The sequence below is a fragment of the Magnolia sinica genome, chromosome 2 (assembly GCF_029962835.1).
Source record: "Magnolia sinica isolate HGM2019 chromosome 2, MsV1, whole genome shotgun sequence".
Taxonomy (NCBI): domain Eukaryota; kingdom Viridiplantae; phylum Streptophyta; class Magnoliopsida; order Magnoliales; family Magnoliaceae; genus Magnolia; species Magnolia sinica.
In genome coordinates, this window is record NC_080574.1 from 39,878,024 (window position 1) to 39,893,391 (window position 15,368).

At 39.0% G+C, this 15,368-nt stretch overlaps 1 long non-coding RNA gene across 1 annotated transcript; it reads right to left on the bottom strand.

Moving 5' to 3' along the window:
• Window positions 1-3,367: 3,367 nt before the first annotated feature.
• On the bottom strand, window positions 3,368-7,810 carry LOC131228543 (uncharacterized). Its single transcript, XR_009162999.1, has 4 exons — window positions 7,778-7,810; window positions 7,577-7,621; window positions 7,193-7,277; window positions 3,368-3,601 (listed from the first exon to the last, which is right to left on the bottom strand). It is a non-coding gene; the product is annotated as an uncharacterized LOC131228543 (long non-coding RNA).
• Window positions 7,811-15,368: the final 7,558 nt, after the last annotated feature.

A 15,368-nucleotide genomic window follows, 5' to 3' on the forward strand; every position in this document is an offset into this window, starting at 1 on the left:
GGAGCCGTACGAGGTCGTAGCCCATCTTCAAACCCAACCAATGATTAACAGCAAAATGATTGAAGCCCAGGAGGGTGATGAGTTGTTGAAGAAGATAAAAGAGAAAATAAGGAATGATGTAGGGTCTGAGTGGAGGATCGGTACCGATGGGGGATTGCGGCACCGAGGCCCCCTTTGTGTTCCAAATCTTCTAGAGCTACAAGAAGAAGTTCTAAATGCCGCTCACAACTCCAAGTTGGCGATGCATCCTAGTAGTACAAAAATATACTGGGATCTGAAGTGAACCTATTGGTGGGACAACATGAAAAAGGAAATAGCGGAGTATGTGTCCCGATGCCTCACCTGTCAACAAGTCAAGGCTGAACATCGCCGACCACTGGGCCTATTGCAGCCCATGCCCATAGCAGAATGGAAGTGAGACTTCATATCTATGGACTTCATTACCGGTTTGCCCAAGACTAGGAAGGGGCATGACTCGATATGGGTGATTGTGGACAGGCTAATCAAATTAGCCTACTTCCTGCCGATCAAGACTTCTCGCTCCGCTGATGATTTGGCCAAGTTGTATATCAAGGAAATCGTGCGGCTCCATGGTGTCCCGTTGGAGATTGTGTCGGACCGGGATACTCGGTTCACGTCGATCTTCTGGACCTGCATCCAAGAAGCCATGGGAGTGAATTTGAAGTTTAGCACTGCCTTCCACCCGTAAATAGATAGGCAAACCAAACGAGTGAATCAGATATTGGAAGATATATTGCGGGCTTGTGTTCTGGACTTTTAGGAGAGTTGGGATGATTGTCTCCCGTATACTAAGTTCGCCTACAACAATAGCTTCCAAGCTAGCATCGGTATGACGCCTTACGAGGCTTTGTATGGGCGTCCGTGCCGAGCCCCACACTGTTGGGAAGAAATTGGCGAGAAAAGCTTGTTAGGACCAAATTTGGTGCGGGTTACAACCGAGAAGATTGGAATTATTTGGCACTACCTCTTGACGGCCCAAAGCAGACAGAAGAGTTATGCCGATACCAGACAAAGGGACTTGGAATTTGAAGTTGGAGACCATGTATTTCTCAAGATATCCCCAATGAAGGGCATTTTATGCTTCGACAAGAAGGAAAAGCTCGCACCACGATTTATCGGGCCCTTTTAGATTTTTTACCGTGTTGGTGTGGTTGCCTATCGCTTGGCCCTACCCACACCTCTTGTCGGACTGTATAACGTCTTCCACGTATCAATGCTAAAGAAGTACGTCCCCGATCCTTTGCATATCATCAAGTGGGAGTATGTTGAGCTTAAGAAAAATGCCACATACATTCTCCAACCCACTCGAATATTGGACAGGAAGGAGCAGGTCCTACGTAATAAGGTCATCCCATTGGTCAAGGTATTATGGACCCACCACGATGAAGAAGAGGCCACTTGGGAGACGGAGGCAGAAGTCCGCAGGCAGTACCCAAGACTTCTTCAGCAATATGAACAGGTATAAATTTTGAGGATGAAATTTATTTATAAGGGGGGTAGATTGTAACGTCCCATCCAACTAGAACAGTGTTCTAGGACGTCGACGTAGGAATTGCCATAGGACCATTCGTTTAAGCCACTCGTAGTGAGGTACTACTAATAAATTAAACCTAGATTAGCCCAATTGAATAGACTAGATGGGTCCTGATAGGACCTGGTGTGGGCCTCTAAGCCAAATGACCGTTTACACCCAGCAACAGCCTGTGCGGGCTATACCGCGATAAGGGAAGGTCAGAAAATTATAAAAATTTAAGGAAGCATAGATCTCACTGGGCTTGGGGACCATCGCGGACCATGGACCTGGTGAACACTCAGAAGTGGAATCTTGCACTGACTAAATGCACCCTACTAATGCCATAATTGGAATTTGACACTTGCAAATGACTGGGATTCTAGGCGTTTCAGCCATCGGAACTCTTCTATATTTATGGTAAAGGTCTAATGTATTTTTCTACATCCATCCATGAACTCTGGGACCCGATCATGGAAGGGTGACCGTTGATCACAAATCAGACCCGTGTGACTAAACCCCATATCCGATCATTTCCAAACTTTACATGGCCCTTCATCGGGCCATAGAGCATCTATCCTATAAGTTTCATGGCCAAAGGGCCACTAGAACTGCTCCAATCACCAGAATGGACCCCACAGGTTCATTTAAAGATGGGAATCGTTTACTCAAACCCCATAACCATTCATCTGTTTATTTCCAAATTTTATATGGCCCCTCATTGGGCCATAAGGCACCTACCCACCAAATTTGGTGGCCAGGAGAGTGTTAGAGCTGCCCAACACCAATGAGAGTCCTAGCGGTCTATTTTGGAAACTTGTGGAAACTTGGGACCAAAGGGCCCAAGTCTAGCAAATAAACCCAAACCCTTATCTTATAACTCCCACCACAACCACCATTGCCAAGGGAGTAAAGAAAGAGCAAGGAGAAGAAAGAGAGGGTGAAGGTGAGAAAGGTGGATCCTAGATCGAGGTAGGGCCCAAAGAAATCAAACCCCACAACTCCCTACCTCTTCTCCAAGGAGAAGCCCTCCTCCTTGACCCCCCATTCGTCCATTGGTCGTCTAGGGAAGATCTTTCATCCCTTTTTCTATGAAACCCATGTGTTGAGAAGGGATCGGCGTGGATTTCTCACATGCAAGAACTTGTTTTAGGGATTCTGGCCGATCAACCCCCCCAAAGCCCCATTCCACTATAAGAAAAATGGGTAAAGGCTACGGCCAAAAATCGTAGCAAAAGCCCTTTTGCTACGGATATAATTCGTAGCACGTCCATCGCTATTGGTGGGATAGCTAAAGGTATAGCTACGGATTATATCCATAGCAATATATACCAATAGCTACGGATATAATCCGTAGCAATCAACACCAATAGCAACGGATTATATCCGTAGCTATAGATACCAATAGCTACGGATTATATCCGTAGCAATACCTTTAGTTACCCCACCAATAGCGACGGACGTACTACGGATCATATCCGTAGCAATAGATACCAATAACACCAATAATATCCGTAGCAATAAATACCAATAGCTATGGACAAAAGCCGTAGTTATAGCTACGGATTATATTTGTAGCTATTTTTTAAAAAATTGTAATAATACGACCTGTTTCTATTGCAAGAACCTGCTATGATTGATAACTCATCTAAGCTTAATGCTGATAGAAACAGTACATAAAATGCAATCAGGGAAAAAAATGATGCATTTATTACAAATAGCAATCAAATCATACAATGCATCCTACATTTACATTTCTAAATAAACAATACTTCACTGTGCTTAACCTATCATAAGAATTACAACTAAGGCGTGCCCTCGTGTGTAAGAAATAAATACACTCTAACACAGTAAACACCCTCCATATGCATTCAATAATGCTTACATTTTTACAGAATTTTCTTCCTTCAGACAGTCAATTTCAGCAAATGCAGAAGATAGAGCTTCTTCTTTCCTTAAAACTGCAGATGTAACTTCTATGGACTTTGACACAAGATCACTTTCAAGTTCTGAAACCCTTGCCTTGAGAAAATGAATTTCATACTCTACCGACTTCTTTAGCTTGTCAGCCTGTATAAAACAGAATTTGTAGATACAATCAAACAAGCATGCCTTTATACACATCTCAAAAGGAAGAAAGACAAAAAAATACTTATATATGAAGAAATAAAAAATGTACCTACAAATCTTCTAAACTATGGCAAAATCCAACATGAGTAATGTGTTTAAACCTAGGATGGACTTTTAAACTCAAAACCTAGGTTTAGGTTAAGGTTATAGGTTTAGGTTTAGGTTTTAGGTTTAGGTTAAGGTTTTAGGTTTAGGTTAGGTTTAGGTTATAGGTTATAGGTTATAGCTTTAGGGAATTGAGAATAGGTTAAGGTTTAGGTTTAGGAAATCGGGTTCGGGTTCGGGATCGGGTTTAGGTTTGGGTTTTCAAGTTTAGGTTTAGGTTTAGGTTAGGGAGTTGAGATTAGGATTAGGTGTAGGTTTAGGTTTAGGTTAGGGAGTTGAGATTAGGATTAGGTGTAGGGATTTGAGAATACATTTAAGTTTTAGGTTTAGGTTTAGGTTTTAGGTTATAGGTTTAGGTTTAGGTTTTAGGTTAAGGTTAAGGTTAGGTTATAAGTTTAGGTTATAGGTTATAGGTCAAGGTTTAGGTTATAGGTTTTGGTTTAGGTTAAGGTTATAGGTTTAGGTTTAGGTTATAGGTTTAGGTTATAGGTTAAAGCTTTAGGGAATTGAGAATAGGTTAAGGTTTAGGTTTAGGAAATCGGGTTCGGGTTTGAGATCGGGTTTAGTTTGGGTTTTCAAGTTTAGGTTTAGCTTAAGGAGTTGAGATTAGGATTAGGTGTTGGTTTAGGTTTAAGGATTTGAGAATACATTTAGGTTTTAGGTTTAGGTTTAGGTTTAGGTTTTAGGTTTAGGTTAAGGTTATAGGTTTAGGTTAGGTTTAGGTGTAGGTTATAGGTTATAGCTTTAGGGAATTGAGAATAGGTTAAGGTTTAGGTTTAGGAAATCAGGTTCGGGTTTGGGATTGGGTTTAGGTTTGGGTTTTCAAGTTTAGGTTTAGGTTTAGGTTAGGGAGTTGAGATTAGGATTAGGTGTAGGTTTAGGTTTAGGGATTTGAGAATATATTTAGGTTTAGGTTTAGGTTTAGGTTTTAGGTTATAGGTTAAGGTTATAGATTTTGGTTTAGGTTTTAAGTTTAGGTTAAGGTTATAGGTTTAAGTTAGGTTTAGGTTTAGGTTATAGGTTATAGCTTTAGGGAATTGAAAATATGTTAAGGTTTAGGTTTAGGAAATCGGGTTCGGGTTTGGGATCGGGTTTATTTTCAAGTTTATGTTTAGGTTAAGTAGTTGAGATTAGGCTTAGGTGTAGGTTTAGGTTTAGGGATTTAAGAATACATTTAGGTTTTAGGTTTAGGTTTAGGTTTTAGGTTATAGGTTAAGGTTATAGATTTTGGTTTAGGTTTAGGTTTAGGTTAAGGTTATAGGTTTAGGTTATAGGTTTAGTTAGGTTTAAGTTTAGGTTATAGGTTATAGGTTATAGCTTTAGGGAATTGAGAATAGGCTAAGGTTTAGGTTTAGGAAATCGGGTTCGGGTTCGGGTTCGGGATTGGGTTTAGGTTTGTGTTTTCAAGTTTAGGTTTAGGTTAAGTAGTTGAGATTAGGCTTAGGTGTAGGTTTAGGTTTAGGGATTTGAGAATACATTTAGGTTTTAGGTTTAGGTTTAGGTTTTAGGTTATAGGTTAAGGTTATAGGTTTTGGTTTAGGTTAAGGTTATAGGTTTAGGTTTTAGGTTTAGGTTAGGTTTAGGTTTAGGTTATAGGTTATAGGTTATAGGTTATAGCTTTAGGGAATTGAGAATAGGTTAAGGTTTAGGTTTAGGAAATCGGGTTTGGGTTCAGGTTTAGGTTTGGGTTTTCAAGTTTAGGTTTAGGTTAAGTAGTTGAGATTAGGATTATGTGTAGGTTTAGGTTTAGGGATTTGAGAATACATTTAGGTTTTAGGTTTAGGTTTATGTTTTAGGTTTTAAGTTAAGGTTATAGGTTTTGGTTTAGGTTTAGGTTTAGGTTGTAGGGTTAGGTTAAGGTTAAAGGTTTAGGTTAGGTTTAGGTTTAGGTTATAGGTTATAGGTTATAGGTTATAGGTTATAGGTTATAACTTTAGGGAATTGAGAATAGGTTAAGGTTTAGGTTTAGGAAATCGGGTTCGGGTACGGGATCGGGTTTAGGTTTAGATTTTCAAGCTTAGGTATAGGTTAAGTAGTTGAGATTAGGATTAGGTGTAGGGTTTTGAGAATACATTTAGGTTTAGGTTTAGGTTTAGGTTTTAGGTTTTAGGTTTTGGTTTAGGTTTAGGTTTATGTTTTAAGTTATAGGTTTTGGTTTAGGTTTAGGTTTAGGTTTAGGTTAAGTAGTTGAGATTAGGATTAGGTGTAGGTTTAGGTTTAAAGATTTGAGAATACATTTATGTTTTAGGTTTAGGTTTAGGTTTTAGGTTAAGGTTATAGGTTTTGGTTTAAGTTTAGGTTTAGGTTTTAGGTTTTAGGTGTAGGTTAGGTTTAGGTTTAGGTTATAGGTTATAGGTTATAGGTTATAGCTTTAGGGAATTGAGAATAGGTTAGGTTTAGGAAACCGGCTTCGAGTTCGGGATTGGGTTTAGGTTTGGATTTTCAAGTTTAGGTTTAGGTTAAGTAGTTGAGATTAGGATTAGGTGTAGGTTTAGGTTTAGGGATTTGAGAATACATTTAGGTTTTAGGTTTAGGTTTAGGTTTTAGGTTTTAGGTTTTGGTTTAGGTTTAGGTTTAGGTTTTAAATTATAGGTTTTGGTTTAGGTTATAGGTTTAGGTTTAGGTTATAGGTTTAGGTTAGGTTTAGGTTTAGGTTATAGGTTATAGGTTAAGGTTTAGGTTTAGGTTACAGGTTTAGGTTTAGGTTTAGGTTAGGTTATAGGTTATAGATTTAAGTCATAGGTTATATGTTATAGGTTAAAGTTTAGGTTATAGGTTAAGGTTTAGGTTTAGGTTATAGGTTTAGGGTGTGGTTTAGGTTAAGGGTGTTGTCCTTGCAAATACAGATATAAACACAGCCTGCTCCAATTGGCCAGACCCTTCCAATGTTGTCCATAGGAAATGGATAGCTTCATCATGGTCATAACAGCAGTTCTCACCTTCTAGGGACCCCGCTCAACATCCGGTAGCTCCGACGCATATCCGGATCTGCTTCATCAATTTCGAGATAATATATAAACATGGGCCTGTCTAAATGGCCAGGCCACCCATATTATTGTTCATAGAAAATGGACAACTTCATCATGGTCATAATAGTGGTTCTCACCTTCTAGGGACCCTTGCTCAACATCCAAATAGCTCCGACGCACATCTAGATCTGCTTCATCAATTTCAAAATAATATATAAACATGGGCCTGTCCAAATGGCCAGGCCACCCATATTGTTGTCCATAAGAAATGGACAGCTTCATCATGGTCATAACAGTGGTTCTCACCTTCCAGGGATCCCCGCTCAACATCCAGATAGCTCCGATGCACATCCAGATCTACTTCATCAATTTTGAGATAATATATAAACATGGGCCTGTCCAAATGGCTAGGCCACTTCATCAGTGAATCATATAGTATGAAGGAAAGAAGACTCACCAATTTAGCAAGCAAGGAGAGAAAGTGTGAGTGCTTGGAATGTCGCCCTTTCTTTGAATAATGGATGCATATTCCACAATGCAATCTGAGAATGAGTAAGTTTTTTAGTTTCTCCGACAATGCATATGGGCACATATTTACAAATAAATAAAATAATAAATAAAATTTAAATCTGCCTTCTAAATTGTACTTACCGATAGTTGGAATTGTGGTAACAATCTCCCCCAGCTGGAGCTTGAGTCTGTTTTCTATTATAATTAGCAAAATCAATACGAACTTACAACAATAGGTAACCAGGTCTTTGGTCCAGGGCTGATCCACAATAAAAGGTACCATTTACCATGAACTAAAACCATATATTATCTATACCTTAATAGGATTCACTACAAGGGTACTCTTTCAATGATGGCCCACTGCTTCTGATAATCACTACAGGGGTAAGAAAATTACAAATAGTAAGACTCATGAGATGACATATGTACAAATAGTGAAAAGACTAGCTGGTAATGACAGGAGGCTAAGACATCAAATTATTTATGAAGAACAGGAAAAAACAAAGATAAAATAAGTAGTTAAAAACTTTACCATTTCAATATTGAACCTTGTAGTGGCAACATTAAATAACTAAGATAGGAAAAGAATATGAACTTTCAACTAAAGGATGAATATGTACCAATTTGAAGCTCATATCCTACACCAACTTGCCAAAAGGAAAATACAAGAGGACATGCCCAACTAGAAATGGAGCATAGATCTGTTATGTTTGTAATAATTCTGAGAGACTGGTTTGCATAAACAGCTTCCTAATCCCTGAAGAGATTTCAAAAGCAAAATTAGTTCTAGCTTGCTAAATTATAAAACATGATATAGCTAAAAAAAAACTTCATAAATGCCCATACCAACACAAGTACCATTCAAAACAATGCAATGCTGAAACCAAATAGAAAAAATGGTGGAAAATATTCACAATCTAACTCAACTCACACAAAAATGGAAAAGTTCCTTAGTTATCTTGGGGTTTGTTGTTTGAATGCTAGTATAGCACAACAATCCATAAGCATGCACAAAGCCACTATAAACATGGCATGTGTACCACATTACACTTTGTAGTTCCTAAAATTGAGCATGGTTGTGCAAGCCACTATAAACAAGAGACCATTGACATTGTTATATATACCAAGGATAGTAGTATATTCAATTCAACTCACAGTATCTTCATGTCTATCATATTCTCCAATGGAGGGAAGCCCAAATGCAATCCACTTGGATTAAACATTTTGTTTGGGAACATAAACCAACGTCCTCCTGATCCAGCTGACATTGTCTAACAAGCAATCTCACCTATGAACCTTCACTAGCTTGCTAGATTCACTTTTCTCTTTTTTCTTTTTTCATTTCTTCTACAATTATAGACTTCGATCCCCATTTATTTCTTCTACAAATCCGACCAATGTTAACAGATTTAGCCAACATGCAGTCTAATCATAAGGAAATGGAAAAAGAATTACTTAGTAGTACACGACATGATAGACACGTCAGGGAAACCTGCTGCATCCAAAGCTACTCGAATTGTTGCAACACATATCAGTGGGACTGACAACATCTATAACTGCTCAAGCCTATTTGAAGCCGAGACATAAAAACAGATGAGGAGAAAATCAGTGTAAAATCATGTCATAAGATTTGTCTTCATAGCGTCTGTTATTACCTATGCAACAGCCTGTTTACAAGCAATTAGATATAAAAGCCTAAACTGTATTTTAATTAACTAAAATGACACAAAACTGAATCATGGAAAGAAAAGCTTTTGACAGTGATACTTACATTCCTTTGGATGAGGAAACATTTGATGATTTCAGTCACTGGAAAAAGGTTGAACACATTATATTTCATTCTAAAAATTTACAATTTAGCTAAAGAAGAAAAGATTGCTCTATAATACATACATCAATACCTTGCTAGGATCAAAACCTTCACTAATAAGCTCCCCCTGCTCCTTATAAAACCTAAAAACTTCCACATCTCCATCATCATATAGTATCTTTAAAGAAAATATCATTCAACAAGTAAGTCTTCAAGAAAGGGGACAATTTGGACAGGGATAATTAAGAGAAGTACACAAGTCTCATGGTTTACCACATGTTTCTTTTGTCCTGGGTTATAGGGTTGCACAACACCTTCATAAAATCTGCAGGTAAGAATGGTAGAGTTTACAAATTCAATTGTCTTCACTGGTTCAAGATTAGTGATAAAAAATACCTGCAAGACATTCACACAATGGTCCTCATCATCAATTGAAAGTTTGTTTTTTTTTTTATATATACTAAAATAAGCAATGATACTAATTTTATGAAATCAATAGAAAACAGAACAGGAGTATTGGCCAGCTTGAAATACATTTCTGTCTAGACATGTTTCCTCTTTGTTATCCAATTCTAATTGGATCTGATATTCAGTTGTCATTAGAGCAATGGATCTGAAAATCGAACCATTATGCCTGCATACCTGAATCCTGAGCACTTATACCTTATGCACATGAAGTAGTTGGTAATTACCAGCTGCAAACCTGTTTCTATTTTCGCATGTTGTCAATTCAATTGCTGGTCATTGCATCTGAATTTGTGTAAGAGCAACCTAAATAACCAAATAAATGATGAGGAGTAGCCAAGGAAACTTTTCTCCAATTAACCTAAAATTCAAAAGGCAAAGTTGCTTATTCATTACTTCAACATAAAGTTCCTATGGCAACCATATATCTAGAAAATGTGGGACAGTTCACCTGTTCAATAGTGGAGATTTAAAGGAGTATTTAAAAAAAAAAAAAACTTTTGCAAGACTTGGAGGAGATAATTGCAGAATGATCCACAACAATCCAAAACTAAACATACATAAGTTTATTGAGGCAACAAGAAATGCATGAATATGAAGTGAACTGCAGCTTCAGATCTAGAACTCATTGGTTGTCATTTTCAAAGCCACCCATTTCTTTAGACATCCATTGCCACCTAATAAATGGACCAACTTGATTCTTGGGGATGAGAGGGGCGTTCGTCCATAGGGGCCACCTTATGAATGTCCAGGGTTGTACATAAATGTGTGTTGGAGACACATCTAACTGATGAGCAATGAACTTCATATGAAATTTTGTCTAATTGGTTGATTAAATTGTGAGATCTCTACATCAAACGATTACCAAAAGTAGAAAAAAAATACAAAGGGCCTATTTGGATGACTCATTGTGTTCCAGGCAAGAAGTTAGAAAACAAAATGATCTGTTATAACATAATTCATTATATATGCTCAGAACAGTAGATCATTGGTTTGTAGGATGTGGACAGTCCAATCACTCTAATGCACGCAACACAAGTTGACAGGGGTAAATGTTTGGTACAATTAGTTCCTTCATTAGTAAAAACCGTGCATTATGATGGGATCCAGATATTGTTAGAGTGAGTATGTACCATATCACGTGGTCTTACGGAGGAAAAGTACTCCAAGGACTGATTTTTAAATTTACATGATATCATACTAAAGCTTTTCAAAATAATTTCCTGGCACATGTTTCAAGAGCTTCAGGATTAATGTCCTTTAAAAATTATAGAGCCTCCTTATCTATTATTGTTGTTTATGTGAAGGGGATTGTAGTGATAGACAACCCTTCATACGAACATCTCTTAAACAATTTTACCTCACCAGTTTTAAATAATTAAAACAAAAACCTTAGGCCATTACCTTATTTTTTTCTGAATTGAAGTTAGTAGTTTCATTAATATTAATTTTTTAAATAAAGTATTGATCTCTTGAAAATCATTGGTATGCTTAAAATGAAAAAGTCCCCGTTGCCTATATGGAATCAATCCTCGACTTCACATAACCTTGTCATTTCCTTTCAACCTATTCGGGGGATGTGATCCAGACCCATGAAATTGTATTCCGCCATCATCACTATGCAAGCAGCGGAACCGTCTGATTCAAGAATCTCACCCGAGTGCCTACAGTGTGAAGATGGTGTGGGACACCGTTTTGAGTTCCCACTTATCAATGGCTCAAAGCTGACCTCAGCTTGGCCACTAGCTGATCCCAACTTGAACTCAGCTTGGCTCGGTTTGGTCAGCAGGTTGGGCCAGTAAAGCCGAGTTTCATCCAAAATTGAGCCTAGCAGCGTTTTCACAAACACATACAGGGCACTTTCAGTTTCTCACTATTTGTAAAACAGCAGCAAGTATTCCTTAAACACCTTATATGCAACATCAAAATCAAGGAAAAATGGTATTTGTTTGGTGTGCATACCTTCCTTGTCACTAGCCGTCACTTCGTTGAGTCATTTCATCAAACACTTGGTGAGCAACATCAATATCAAAATAAACGAGTCATCGAACTTCAAAGAAGAAATCCGGAAAATAAAAAGGAAAGAGAATTTCATTTCTTGAATTTAGCACTATCAAACAATCGTGAATATATTAAAGCTAAGAAGATCAAAAGAATATCACCTTCCAGAAGTGGAAACCCTAATCCGTTGGATTTATAGGCCGATGAGGTGTGGTCGGAGCACCGTTACAATGCCGTTGTAGGGCAGCTGGGTTGCAGTAGAACAGGGCAGCTAGGTTGCGGTAGAGAGAGAGACAGGGAGAGAGATTGCGCGAGAGAGAGAGAGATAGGGAGAGAGAGTGCGAGAGAGAGAGAGAGAGAGAGAGAGAGAGAGAGAGAGAGAGATGGAGAGAGTGCGCGAGAGAGAGTCAAGGAGAGAGAGTGCGCGAGAGAGTGTTTGGGCGCTGATATTTTTAGACCGCGCGCCCAAATTTGGGGCTTTTTGACGAACGGACCAATTAGGGACTCCGTGGGGCCCACCATGATGTATTTCGTTAATCCATCCTATATATAATTTTAATAAATTATTTTAATTTAAGAAATAAAATTTCAGGTATATTTAAGACCCAACTAGACCACACCATAAGAAGCAACTGTAATTTAATATCAATATTTCCTGCCGTGTGGTCCACTTGAGCCTTTAATCTAGCTGATTTTTTTTCAACCTCTAAAGTAATATTTACAAATATATAGACGGCTTAGATAGAATATATAGTTTTTTTTAAGTCTCATAGAGCCCCTTACAACACTATTCATTATTAATGGTGTATCCAATTTTTAGCTACGGATTAAAACCGTAGCAAGTATAGCTAAGGTTTATATCTGTAGCAAAAAGGTAACGTGGTCTGAATCCTTTGCCCCTTTTTTAGTAGTGTTCCTAGGTCAATTTTCGAGTCTCCAACGACCCGAAAGTGCAGACTATTATCCTTAGGTGGCCTAGCACCAATTATAGTAGGAGTTTAATGATTTTGTTTGCTTGAGATATTGTATAGAAGAATCTAGAGGAACTTAGGAATGGTATGTTGTTGGGATTGTATGGAATTGCATGTTTAGTTCTTCTTGATGTTAATCTTGCCTCTCATGATCTCGTGTATGGATGATTACATGCTCATATTTGTTGATTTCTTTTCTCACATGTGTTGCTTCATAGTGTGTATGATTCACTACTCTTGTGTATTTGATCTCTTGAGGTGTAGGAAGTGCTTAACTTCCTCCCTAATCCACACCACTCTCATGCACCTTGTTCATGTGGTTATAGCATGCTTGTTAGGAATAATCGAACCATATGTGGTGATGTATGTAAACATGATAATATTATGCTAGTTGATAATCTTGATGGTTGGGATGCTATGAAGTAACATTGAACTCTTGGGTTGGTCGAGAACATGAGAAGAGACGGTAGTCCCATCGGTAGGACTATGCTAGGGCTAAACCCGTGGGTTTGGACGGGTGTGTACGGGAGGCAGTAGTTCGACTACATGGGTCCCTTGTACCTGATGTCATTCATTGCATGCTCGTCTGACTCGTGCGGTTTAGCCTATTTACTTTCCAACCCTGTTTGTTAACTATGTTTGCTCACTTATGTACAGAATCTGGAATACCCTACAACTATTGTAGCCCATCGAACCGGGTGAAATATTGATCCACAGTCTCATGATCAGGGCATGGTGGAATGGGACACTGTGTCCGAGCTGTCAGCCTATACTGGGGTGACCCGCCTCCCCGTAGTGACCGTGAGCAATCCCTTTCTCTCAGCACTCCCTGTGTGCTTGAAGTCGGGGACGGGGAACCCGATGAGATCAAGGATCGCGGGGTCTTGGCCTCACACGTTGGGGTTTCTTAGCCTCGTAACTCGTTCAGTGTATTTAATACGTGGGGTGTATCAGATTCCCCAATCTGCTAGATGAAAGGACTTAACTAAGAACTTAGCTAACACTATCGCATTACATCGCATTAGCTAGGGTGGCGACTCGACAGTCGAGGTCACTCTAAGGGAGTGTTGGTCATACACGATCGTTAGATAGTGTCGCTCGAGGGAGAGTTGTGGCGAGGGCATGCATCATATCATCCGTCATACATGCGCATTAATAAGATTAGTTAGGTATTTATGATTGACTACTTTTCATTAAATTCTTATTATAACTGATGCTTGTTACAACTTAAGACTAATAACACCTACTGAGTTGATCACTCACTCCGACTCTGGGGCGGTGTTTTAAAACACCAACTAGAATTTACTGTAGCTGTAGGTGACGAGGAGTACGAGGAGCTTGTCGGTGCCAACTTAGACGAGGAGGACGAGCTGTCCTACTTTCAGTTAATGGGCGGCTCTCCGTCGACCTGATGGGCGGAGTTTAAATCGTTGAGTTGTGGACTCAGCCTTATTCTTTCTTAGACATAACATTCTTTTGTGATTTTATTGGGCGACGCCTTGTGCGGCCCATTTGCATTCTTTTGGACCTGTATATATTTGATCATCTCATTTCAGTAGACTTGTGCGGTTGTGCTTCATGTTCTAGGAAACTCCAGGCTGCGTAATTAAATTGAATTAAACGCATAATTATTAAAAATCGGTTAAGTGACACTCGGGAACTATGGAGTCGAGTGTATACGCGACCCCCAATTTTCAGGGTGTTACATATGAATTTACCTAATCCAAACCCTAATAATTGCGCACAAGAAATCTTGATACCAAGAAGTGTTGTCATTTGCGAACCAGGTAGTTGGAGTCGCGTGTGAGGGAGTGTTGTTTGGAAAGGGCATGCATCATGTCATATCTTCGTATCCACATTTAACAAGAGTATTTAGGAATTGTTTGATTTCTTATTTATCATTAACTGCGTTGATTGTGTCGATAGCATGTGTAACTTGGAACTAATGGAGCCACTGAGTTAGCTACTCACTCCCACCTGGGACGGTGTTTTAAGGGCCTGTTTGTTTTTGCAGGTAGGGTGAAATCACCGTGAAATGGCTATTTATGATCATTTCACGTGTTTGATTAATAAACGGGCGGCGTGCAGATGGCAGGGGTGATTTTACATTTCCAAGATGGGGGATTCGCTAGGAAATCACAGCGATTCAGGCGAGATTTGTTTCAAGACTACAATGTTGGATGGAAGGGAGGGTGGTCCGCGAGAGCACGGAACACCTGGGGCTCATCTCCATCTATATATCAGTGTCCCCACCCAAACCGCATATCCATCTCTCGCAACGCTCCCTCATAGGTACGCCTTATTGCAAACCTCATCTTGCATGTACTCCCACTCCGCTCCGACTTCGCATTTGCAATCCTGCTTGACCTATCGTCTTCCTCTAAACAGGTTGCCGTCCTTGGGCGGGAACAAGGCCGGTCGCAACACTGTGTGCTTAGGATTGAGGGAGAGAGAATGTGATAGCAAAATCCCGCAGAGCAGAGCAGAGGTGAGGAGAAAATCTCTTGAAGATTCCTATTCTCATTGGGAAATCAAAGCTTCAAAAACAGCAAGTTGGTTTTTGAAGCTTCATTTTTTTCTATTTCTATTTTTTCATTTGTTTTCTCCTCTATGGTGGGTGGGAGAGTATGGAAATTATGCTCGTTTTTAGCTGTTGCTTTGCTTCTCTCTCTCTCTCTCTCTCTCTCTCTCCATTTTTATTCATTTTGGTTTTGTTGCTGTGAATTTTGAATTGAGATTCTAGATGGGTTTTTTTTCTTTTTCTTTTTGTTTTGTTTTGTTTTGAAGAGAAGGATTACATGGAAATTGTGGTTTTATAGATGTCGGTTTTTAGTTTTCTGTTTTATTTTCTTTTCTGAGATGGGCTGTGTTATCGA